Below are 10,833 nucleotides of genomic sequence, written 5' to 3' on the forward strand. Positions count from 1 at the left end.
CTGGTCTGTGCTGAAGCAGGGCATTCTGGCAGCCAAGTGGGTTGACCTTTATTAGTGTGCCTGGTTACTCCCTCTCGGAACTACAGACTTAGAAATCGCCAGCTCATATACAGTGCATAAATTTTATTTATATTTATACCCTTATACACCATTTTAATAAAAAATATCACAAAATTCTTCTAAGTCCCTGAGGAAGAGTGAAAGACGCGCACGTTCATTTTCAGAGCTCCTAGACCTTCCTATAAGAAGTTAGCCAAAAAGTAGCTTCGAAAAACGCTTAGGTTAAGTTTCAGAGTTGCTTCTAATGTACCAAAGCTGGACTTAGACATAATTTCACTCTCACAACATTATGGCTGGTTGGAGACAGTCCGAACCACAAGTACCGGGTCCATGGTTCTGGGCATATACTGGGGGGACGGGGACGACTCCCATTAACCCCTGACTATACCGGGGATACGCTTATCACAATGCCTTTCTGGTCTGTGCTGAAGCAGGGCATTCTGGCAGCCAAGTGGCTTGACCTTTATTAGTGAGCCTGGTTACCCCCTCTCGGAACCACAGACTTAGAAATCGCCAGCTCATATACAGTGCATAAAATATATTTATATATATACCCTTATAGCACATTTTAATAAAAAAATATCACAAAATTCTTCTAAGTCCCTCGGGAAGAGTTAAAGACGCGCACGTTCAATTTCAGAGCTCCTAGACCTTCCTATAAGAAGTTAGCCAAAAAGTAGCTTCGAAAAACGCTTAGGTTAAGTTTCAGAGTTGCTTCTAATGTACCAAAGCTGGACTTAGACATAATTTCACTCTCACAACATTATGGCTGGTTGGAGACAGTCCGAACCACAAGTACCGGGTCCATGGTTCTGGGCGTATACTGGGGGGACGGGGATGACACCCATTAACCCCTGACTATACCGGGGATACGCTTATCACAATGCCTTTCTGGTCTGTGCTGAAGCAGGGCATTCTGGCAGCCAAGTGGCTTGACCTTTATTAGTGAGCCTGGTTACCCCCTCTCGGAACCACAGACTTAGAAATCGCCAGCTCATATACAGTGCATAAAATATATTTATATATATACCCTTATACACCATTTTAATAAAAAAATATCACAAAATTCTTCTAAGTCCCTCGGGAAGAGTGCAAGACGCGCACGTTAATTTTCAGAGCTCCTAGACCTTCCTATAAGAAGTTAGCCAAAAAGTAGCTTCGAAAAACGCTTAGGTTAAGTTTCAGAGTTGCTTCTAATGTACCAAAGCTGGACTTAGACATAATTTCACTCTCACAACATTATGGCTGGTTGGAGACAGTCCGAAACACAAGTACCGGGTCCATGGTTCTGGGCGTATACTGGGGGGACGGGGACGACTCCCATTAACCCCTGACTATACCGGGGATACGCTTATCACAATGCCTTTCTGGTCTGTGCTGAAGCAGGGCATTCTGGCAGCCAAGTGGCTTGACCTTTATTAGTGAGCCTGGTTACTCCCTCTCGGAACTACAGACTTAGAAATCGCCAGCTCATATACAGTGCATAAATTATATTTATATATATACCCTTATACACCATTTTAATAAAAAATATCACAAAATTCTTCTAAGTCCCTCGGGAAGAGTTAAAGACGCGCACGTTCAATTTCAGAGCTCCTAGACCTTCCTATAAGAAGTTAGCCAAAAAGTAGCTTCGAAAAACGCTTAGGTTAAGTTTCAGAGTTGCTTCTAATGTACCAAAGCTGGACTTAGACATAATTTCACTCTCACAACATTATGGCTGGTTGGAGACAGTCCGAACCACAAGTACCGGGTCCATGGTTCTGGGCGTATACTGGGGGGACGGGGACGACTCCCATTAACCCCTGACTATACCGGGGATACGCTTATCACAATGCCTTTCTGGTCTGTGCTGAAGCAGGGCATTCTGGCAGCCAAGTGGCTTGAACTTTATTAGTGAGCCTGGTTACTCCCTCTCGGAACTACAGACTTAGAAATCGCCAGCTCATATACAGTGCATAAATTATATTTATATATATACCCTTATACACCATTTTAATAAAAAAATATCACAAAATTCTTCTAAGTCCCTGGGGAAGAGTGAAAGACGCGCACGTTCATTTTCAGAGCTCCTAGACCTTCCTATAAGAAGTTAGCCAAAAAGTAGCTTCGAAAAACGCTTAGGTTAAGTTTCAGAGTTGCTTCTAATGTACCAAAGCTGGACTTAGACATAATTTCACTCTCACAACATTATGGCTGGTTGGAGACAGTCCGAACCACAAGTACCGGGTCCATGGTTCTGGGCATATACTGGGGGGACGGGGACGACTCCCATTAACCCCTGACTATACCGGGGATACGCTTATCACAATGCCTTTCTGGTCTGTGCTGAAGCAGGGCATTCTGGCAGCCAAGTGGCTTGACCTTTATTAGTGAGCCTGGTTACCCCCTCTCGGAACCAAAGACTTAGAAATCGCCAGCTCATATACAGTGCATAAAATATATTTATATATATACCCTTATAGCACATTTTAATAAAAAAATATCACAAAATTCTTCTAAGTCCCTCGGGAAGAGTTAAAGACGCGCACGTTCAATTTCAGAGCTCCTAGACCTTCCTATAAGAAGTTAGCCAAAAAGTAGCTTCGAAAAACGCTTAGGTTAAGTTTCAGAGTTGCTTCTAATGTACCAAAGCTGGACTTAGACATAATTTCACTCTCACAACATTATGGCTGGTTGGAGACAGTCCGAACCACAAGTACCGGGTCCATGGTTCTGTGCGTATACTGGGGGGACGGGGACGACTCCCATTAACCCCTGACTATACCGGGGATACGCTTATCACAATGCCTTTCTGGTCTGTGCTGAAGCAGGGCATTCTGGCAGCCAAGTGGCTTGACCTTTATTAGTGAGCCTGGTTACTCCCTCTCGGAACTACAGACTTAGAAATCGCCAGCTCATATACAGTGCATAAATTATATTTATATATATACCCTTATACACCATTTTAATAAAAAATATCACAAAATTCTTCTAAGTCCCTCGGGAAGAGTTAAAGACGCGCACGTTCAATTTTAGAGCTCCTAGACCTTCCTATAAGAAGTTAGCCAAAAAGTAGCTTCGAAAAACGCTTAGGTTAAGTTTCAGAGTTGCTTCTAATGTACCAAAGCTGGACTTAGACATAATTTCACTCTCACAACATTATGGCTGGTTGGAGACAGTCCGAACCACAAGTACCGGGTCCATGGTTCTGGGCATATACTGGGGGGACGGGGACGACTCCCATTAACACCTGACTATACCGGGGATACGCTTATCACAATGCCTTTCTGGTCTGTGCTGAAGCAGGGCATTCTGGCAGCCAAGTGGCTTGACCTTTATTAGTGAGCCTGGTTACTCCCTCTCGGAACTACAGACTTAGAAATCGCCAGCTCATATACAGTGCATAAATTATATTTATATATATACCCTTATACACCATTTTAATAAAAAATATCACAAAATTCTTCTAAGTCCCTCGGGAAGAGTTAAAGACGCGCACGTTCAATTTCAGAGCTCCTAGACCTTCCTATAAGAAGTTAGCCAAAAAGTAGCTTCGAAAAACGCTTAGGTTAAGTTTCAGAGTTGCTTCTAATGTACCAAAGCTGGACTTAGACATAATTTCACTCTCACAACATTATGGCTGGTTGGAGACAGTCCGAACCACAAGTACCGGGTCCATGGTTCTGGGCGTATACTGGGGGGACGGGGACGACTCCCATTAACCCCTGACTATACCGGGGATACGCTTATCACAATGCCTTTCTGGTCTGTGCTGAAGCAGGGCATTCTGGCAGCCAAGTGGCTTGACCTTTATTAGTGAGCCTGGTTACCCCCTCTCGGAACCACAGACTTAGAAATCGCAAGCTCATATACAGTGCATAAATTATATTTATATATATACCCTTATACACCATTTTAATAAAAAATATCACAAAATTCTTCTAAGTCCCTCGGGAAGAGTTAAAGACGCGCACGTTCAATTTTAGAGCTCCTAGACCTTCCTATAAGAAGTTAGCCAAAAAGTAGCTTCGAAAAACGCTTAGGTTAAGTTTCAGAGTTGCTTCTAATGTACCAAAGCTGGACTTAGACATAATTTCACTCTCACAACATTATGGCTGGTTGGAGACAGTCCGAACCACAAGTACCGGGTCCATGGTTCTGGGCATATACTGGGGGGACGGGGACGACTCCCATTAACACCTGACTATACCGGGGATACGCTTATCACAATGCCTTTCTGGTCTGTGCTGAAGCAGGGCATTCTGGCAGCCAAGTGGCTTGACCTTTATTAGTGAGCCTGGTTACTCCCTCTCGGAACTACAGACTTAGAAATCGCCAGCTCATATACAGTGCATAAATTATATTTATATATATACCCTTATACACCATTTTAATAAAAAATATCACAAAATTCTTCTAAGTCCCTCGGGAAGAGTTAAAGACGCGCACGTTCAATTTCAGAGCTCCTAGACCTTCCTATAAGAAGTTAGCCAAAAAGTAGCTTCGAAAAACGCTTAGGTTAAGTTTCAGAGTTGCTTCTAATGTACCAAAGCTGGACTTAGACATAATTTCACTCTCACAACATTATGGCTGGTTGGAGACAGTCCGAACCACAAGTACCGGGTCCATGGTTCTGGGCGTATACTGGGGGGACGGGGACGACTCCCATTAACCCCTGACTATACCGGGGATACGCTTATCACAATGCCTTTCTGGTCTGTGCTGAAGCAGGGCATTCTGGCAGCCAAGTGGCTTGACCTTTATTAGTGAGCCTGGTTACCCCCTCTCGGAACCACAGACTTAGAAATCGCAAGCTCATATACAGTGCATAAATTATATTTATATATATACCCTTATACACCATTTTAATAAAAAATATCACAAAATTCTTCTAAGTCCCTCGGGAAGAGTTAAAGACGCGCACGTTCAATTTTAGAGCTCCTAGACCTTCCTATAAGAAGTTAGCCAAAAAGTAGCTTCGAAAAACGCTTAGGTTAAGTTTCAGAGTTGCTTCTAATGTACCAAAGCTGGACTTAGACATAATTTCACTCTCACAACATTATGGCTGGTTGGAGACAGTCCGAACCACAAGTACCGGGTCCATGGTTCTGGGCATATACTGGGGGGACGGGGACGACTCCCATTAACACCTGACTATACCGGGGATACGCTTATCACAATGCCTTTCTGGTCTGTGCTGAAGCAGGGCATTCTGGCAGCCAAGTGGCTTGACCTTTATTAGTGAGCCTGGTTACTCCCTCTCGGAACTACAGACTTAGAAATCGCCAGCTCATATACAGTGCATAAATTATATTTATATATATACCCTTATACACCATTTTAATAAAAAATATCACAAAATTCTTCTAAGTCCCTCGGGAAGAGTTAAAGACGCGCACGTTCAATTTCAGAGCTCCTAGACCTTCCTATAAGAAGTTAGCCAAAAAGTAGCTTCGAAAAACGCTTAGGTTAAGTTTCAGAGTTGCTTCTAATGTACCAAAGCTGGACTTAGACATAATTTCACTCTCACAACATTATGGCTGGTTGGAGACAGTCCGAACCACAAGTACCGGGTCCATGGTTCTGGGCGTATACTGGGGGGACGGGGACGACTCCCATTAACCCCTGACTATACCGGGGATACGCTTATCACAATGCCTTTCTGGTCTGTGCTGAAGCAGGGCATTCTGGCAGCCAAGTGGCTTGACCTTTATTAGTGAGCCTGGTTACCCCCTCTCGGAACCACAGACTTAGAAATCGCAAGCTCATATACAGTGCATAAATTATATTTATATATATACCCTTATACACCATTTTAATAAAAAATATCACAAAATTCTTCTAAGTCCCTGGGGAAGAGTGAAAGACGCGCACGTTCATTTTCAGAGCTCCTAGACCTTCCTATAAGAAGTTAGCCAAAAAGTAGCTTCGAAAAACGCTTAGGTTAAGTTTCAGAGTTGCTTCTAATGTACCAAAGCTGGACTTAGACATAATTTCACTCTCACAACATTATGGCTGGTTGGAGACAGTCCGAACCACAAGTACCGGGTCCATGGTTCTGGGCATATACTGGGGGGCGGGGACGACTCCCATTAACACCTGACTATACCGGGGATACGCTTATCACAATGCCTTTCTGGTCTGTGCTGAAGCAGGGCATTCTGGCAGCCAAGTGGCTTGACCTTTATTAGTGAGCCTGGTTACCCCCTCTCGGAACCACAGACTTAGAAATCGCCAGCTCATATACAGTGCATAAAATATATTTATATATATACCCTTATACACCATTTTAATAAAAAAATATCACAAAATTCTTCTAAGTCCCTCGGGAAGAGTGAAAGACGCGCACGTTCATTTTCAGAGCTCCTAGACCTTCCTATAAGAAGTTAGCCAAAAAGTAGCTTCGAAAAACGCTTAGGTTAAGTTTCAGAGTTGCTTCTAATGTACCAAAGCTGGACTTAGACATAATTTCACTCTCACAACATTATGGCTGGTTGGAGACAGTCCGAACCACAAGTACCGGGTCCATGGTTCTGGGCGTATACTGGGGGGACGGGGACGACTCCCATTAACCCCTGACTATACCGGGGATACGCTTATCACAATGCCTTTCTGGTCTGTGCTGAAGCAGGGCATTCTGGCAGCCAAGTGGCTTGACCTTTATTAGTGAGCCTGGTTACTCCCTCTCGGAACTACAGACTTAGAAATCGCCAGCTCATATACAGTGCATAAATTATATTTATATATATACCCTTATACACCATTTTAATAAAAAATATCACAAAATTCTTCTAAGTCCCTCGGGAAGAGTGAAAGACGCGCACGTTCATTTTCAGAGCTCCTAGACCTTCCTATAAGAAGTTAGCCAAAAAGTAGCTTCGAAAAACGCTTAGGTTAAGTTTCAGAGTTGCTTCTAATGTACCAAAGCTGGACTTAGACATAATTTCACTCTCACAACATTATGGCTGGTTGGAGACAGTCCGAACCACAAGTACCGGGTCCATGGTTCTGGGCGTATACTGGGGGGACGGGGACGACTCCCATTAACCCCTGACTATACCGGGGATACGCTTATCACAATGCCTTTCTGGTCTGTGCTGAAGCAGGGCATTCTGGCAGCCAAGTGGCTTGACCTTTATTAGTGAGCCTGGTTACCCCCTCTCGGAACCACAGACTTAGAAATCGCAAGCTCATATACAGTGCATAAATTATATTTATATATATACCCTTATACACCATTTTAATAAAAAATATCACAAAATTCTTCTAAGTCCCTGGGGAAGAGTGAAAGACGCGCACGTTCATTTTCAGAGCTCCTAGACCTTCCTATAAGAAGTTAGCCAAAAAGTAGCTTCGAAAAACGCTTAGGTTAAGTTTCAGAGTTGCTTCTAATGTACCAAAGCTGGACTTAGACATAATTTCACTCTCACAACATTATGGCTGGTTGGAGACAGTCCGAACCACAAGTACAGGGTCCATGGTTCTGGGCGTATACTGGGGGGACGGGGACGACTCCCATTAACACCTGACTATACCGGGGATACGCTTATCACAATGCCTTTCTGGTCTGTGCTGAAGCAGGGCATTCTGGCAGCCAAGTGGCTTGACCTTTATTAGTGAGCCTGGTTACCCCCTCTCGGAACCACAGACTTAGAAATCGCCAGCTCATATACAGTGCATAAAATATATTTATATATATATACCCTTATACACCATTTTAATAAAAAAATATCACAAAATTCTTCTAAGTCCCTCGGGAAGAGTGAAAGACGCGCACGTTCATTTTCAGAGCTCCTAGACCTTCCTATAAGAAGTTAGCCAAAAAGTAGCTTCGAAAAACGCTTAGGTTAAGTTTCAGAGTTGCTTCTAATGTACCAAAGCTGGACTTAGACATAATTTCACTCTCACAACATTATGGCTGGTTGGAGACAGTCCGAACCACAAGTACCGGGTCCATGGTTCTGGGCGTATACTGGGGGGACGGGGACGACTCCCATTAACCCCTGACTATACCGGGGATACGCTTATCACAATGCCTTTCTGGTCTGTGCTGAAGCAGGGCATTCTGGCAGCCAAGTGGCTTGACCTTTATTAGTGAGCCTGGTTACTCCCTCTCGGAACTACAGACTTAGAAATCGCCAGCTCATATACAGTGCATAAATTATATTTATATATATACCCTTATACACCATTTTAATAAAAAATATCACAAAATTCTTCTAAGTCCCTCGGGAAGAGTGAAAGACGCGCACGTTCATTTTCAGAGCTCCTAGACCTTCCTATAAGAAGTTAGCCAAAAAGTAGCTTCGAAAAACGCTTAGGTTAAGTTTCAGAGTTGCTTCTAATGTACCAAAGCTGGACTTAGACATAATTTCACTCTCACAACATTATGGCTGGTTGGAGACAGTCCGAACCACAAGTACCGGGTCCATGGTTCTGGGCGTATACTGGGGGGACGGGGACGACTCCCATTAACCCCTGACTATACCGGGGATACGCTTATCACAATGCCTTTCTGGTCTGTGCTGAAGCAGGGCATTCTGGCAGCCAAGTGGCTTGACCTTTATTAGTGAGCCTGGTTACCCCCTCTCGGAACCACAGACTTAGAAATCGCAAGCTCATATACAGTGCATAAATTATATTTATATATATACCCTTATACACCATTTTAATAAAAAATATCACAAAATTCTTCTAAGTCCCTGGGGAAGAGTGAAAGACACGCACGTTCATTTTCAGAGCTCCTAGACCTTCCTATAAGAAGTTAGCCAAAAAGTAGCTTCGAAAAACGCTTAGGTTAAGTTTCAGAGTTGCTTCTAATGTACCAAAGCTGGACTTAGACATAATTTCACTCTCACAACATTATGGCTGGTTGGAGACAGTCCGAACCACAAGTACAGGGTCCATGGTTCTGGGCGTATACTGGGGGGACGGGGACGACTCCCATTAACACCTGACTATACCGGGGATACGCTTATCACAATGCCTTTCTGGTCTGTGCTGAAGCAGGGCATTCTGGCAGCCAAGTGGCTTGACCTTTATTAGTGAGCCTGGTTACCCCCTCTCGGAACCACAGACTTAGAAATCGCCAGCTCATATACAGTGCATAAAATATATTTATATATATACCCTTATACACCATTTTAATAAAAAAATATCACAAAATTCTTCTAAGTCCCTCGGGAAGAGTGAAAGACGCGCACGTTCATTTTCAGAGCTCCTAGACCTTCCTATAAGAAGTTAGCCAAAAAGTAGCTTCGAAAAACGCTTAGGTTAAGTTTCAGAGTTGCTTCTAATGTACCAAAGCTGGACTTAGACATAATTTCACTCTCACAACATTATGGCTGGTTGGAGACAGTCCGAACCACAAGTACCGGGTCCATGGTTCTGGGCGTATACTGGGGGGACGGGGACGACTCCCATTAACCCCTGACTATACCGGGGATACGCTTATCACAATGCCTTTCTGGTCTGTGCTGAAGCAGGGCATTCTGGCAGCCAAGTGGCTTGACCTTTATTAGTGAGCCTGGTTACTCCCTCTCGGAACTACAGACTTAGAAATCGCCAGCTCATATACAGTGCATAAATTATATTTATATATATACCCTTATACACCATTTTAATAAAAAATATCACAAAATTCTTCTAAGTCCCTCGGGAAGAGTGAAAGACGCGCACGTTCATTTTCAGAGCTCCTAGACCTTCCTATAAGAAGTTAGCCAAAAAGTAGCTTCGAAAAACGCTTAGGTTAAGTTTCAGAGTTGCTTCTAATGTACCAAAGCTGGACTTAGACATAATTTCACTCTCACAACATTATGGCTGGTTGGAGACAGTCCGAACCACAAGTACCGGGTCCATGGTTCTGGGCGTATACTGGGGGGACGGGGACGACTCCCATTAACCCCTGACTATACCGGGGATACGCTTATCACAATGCCTTTCTGGTCTGTGCTGAAGCAGGGCATTCTGGCAGCCAAGTGGCTTGACCTTTATTAGTGAGCCTGGTTACCCCCTCTCGGAACCACAGACTTAGAAATCGCAAGCTCATATACAGTGCATAAATTATATTTATATATATACCCTTATACACCATTTTAATAAAAAATATCACAAAATTCTTCTAAGTCCCTGGGGAAGAGTGAAAGACGCGCACGTTCATTTTCAGAGCTCCTAGACCTTCCTATAAGAAGTTAGCCAAAAAGTAGCTTCGAAAAACGCTTAGGTTAAGTTTCAGAGTTGCTTCTAATGTACCAAAGCTGGACTTAGACATAATTTCACTCTCACAACATTATGGCTGGTTGGAGACAGTCCGAACCACAAGTACCGGGTCCATGGTTCTGGGCGTATACTGGGGGGACGGGGACGACTCCCATTAACCCCTGACTATACCGGGGATACGCTTATCACAATGCCTTTCTGGTCTGTGCTGAAGCAGGGCATTCTGGCAGCCAATTGGCTTGACCTTTATTAGTGAGCCTGGTTACTCCCTCTCGGAACCACAGACTTAGAAATCGCAAGCTCATATACAGTGCATAAATTATATTTATATATATACCCTTATACACCATTTTAATAAAAAATATCACAAAATTCTTCTAAGTCCCTGGGGAAGAGTGAAAGACGCGCACGTTCATTTTCAGAGCTCCTAGACCTTCCTATAAGAAGTTAGCCAAAAAGTAGCTTCGAAAAACGCTTAGGTTAAGTTTCAGAGTTGCTTCTAATGTACCAAAGCTGGACTTAGACATAATTTCACTCTCACAACATTATGGCTGGTTGGAGACAGTCCGAACC

The sequence above is a fragment of the Ascaphus truei genome, chromosome 3, assembly GCF_040206685.1.
Source record: "Ascaphus truei isolate aAscTru1 chromosome 3, aAscTru1.hap1, whole genome shotgun sequence".
In the NCBI taxonomy this organism is placed as follows: Eukaryota; Metazoa; Chordata; class Amphibia; order Anura; family Ascaphidae; genus Ascaphus; species Ascaphus truei.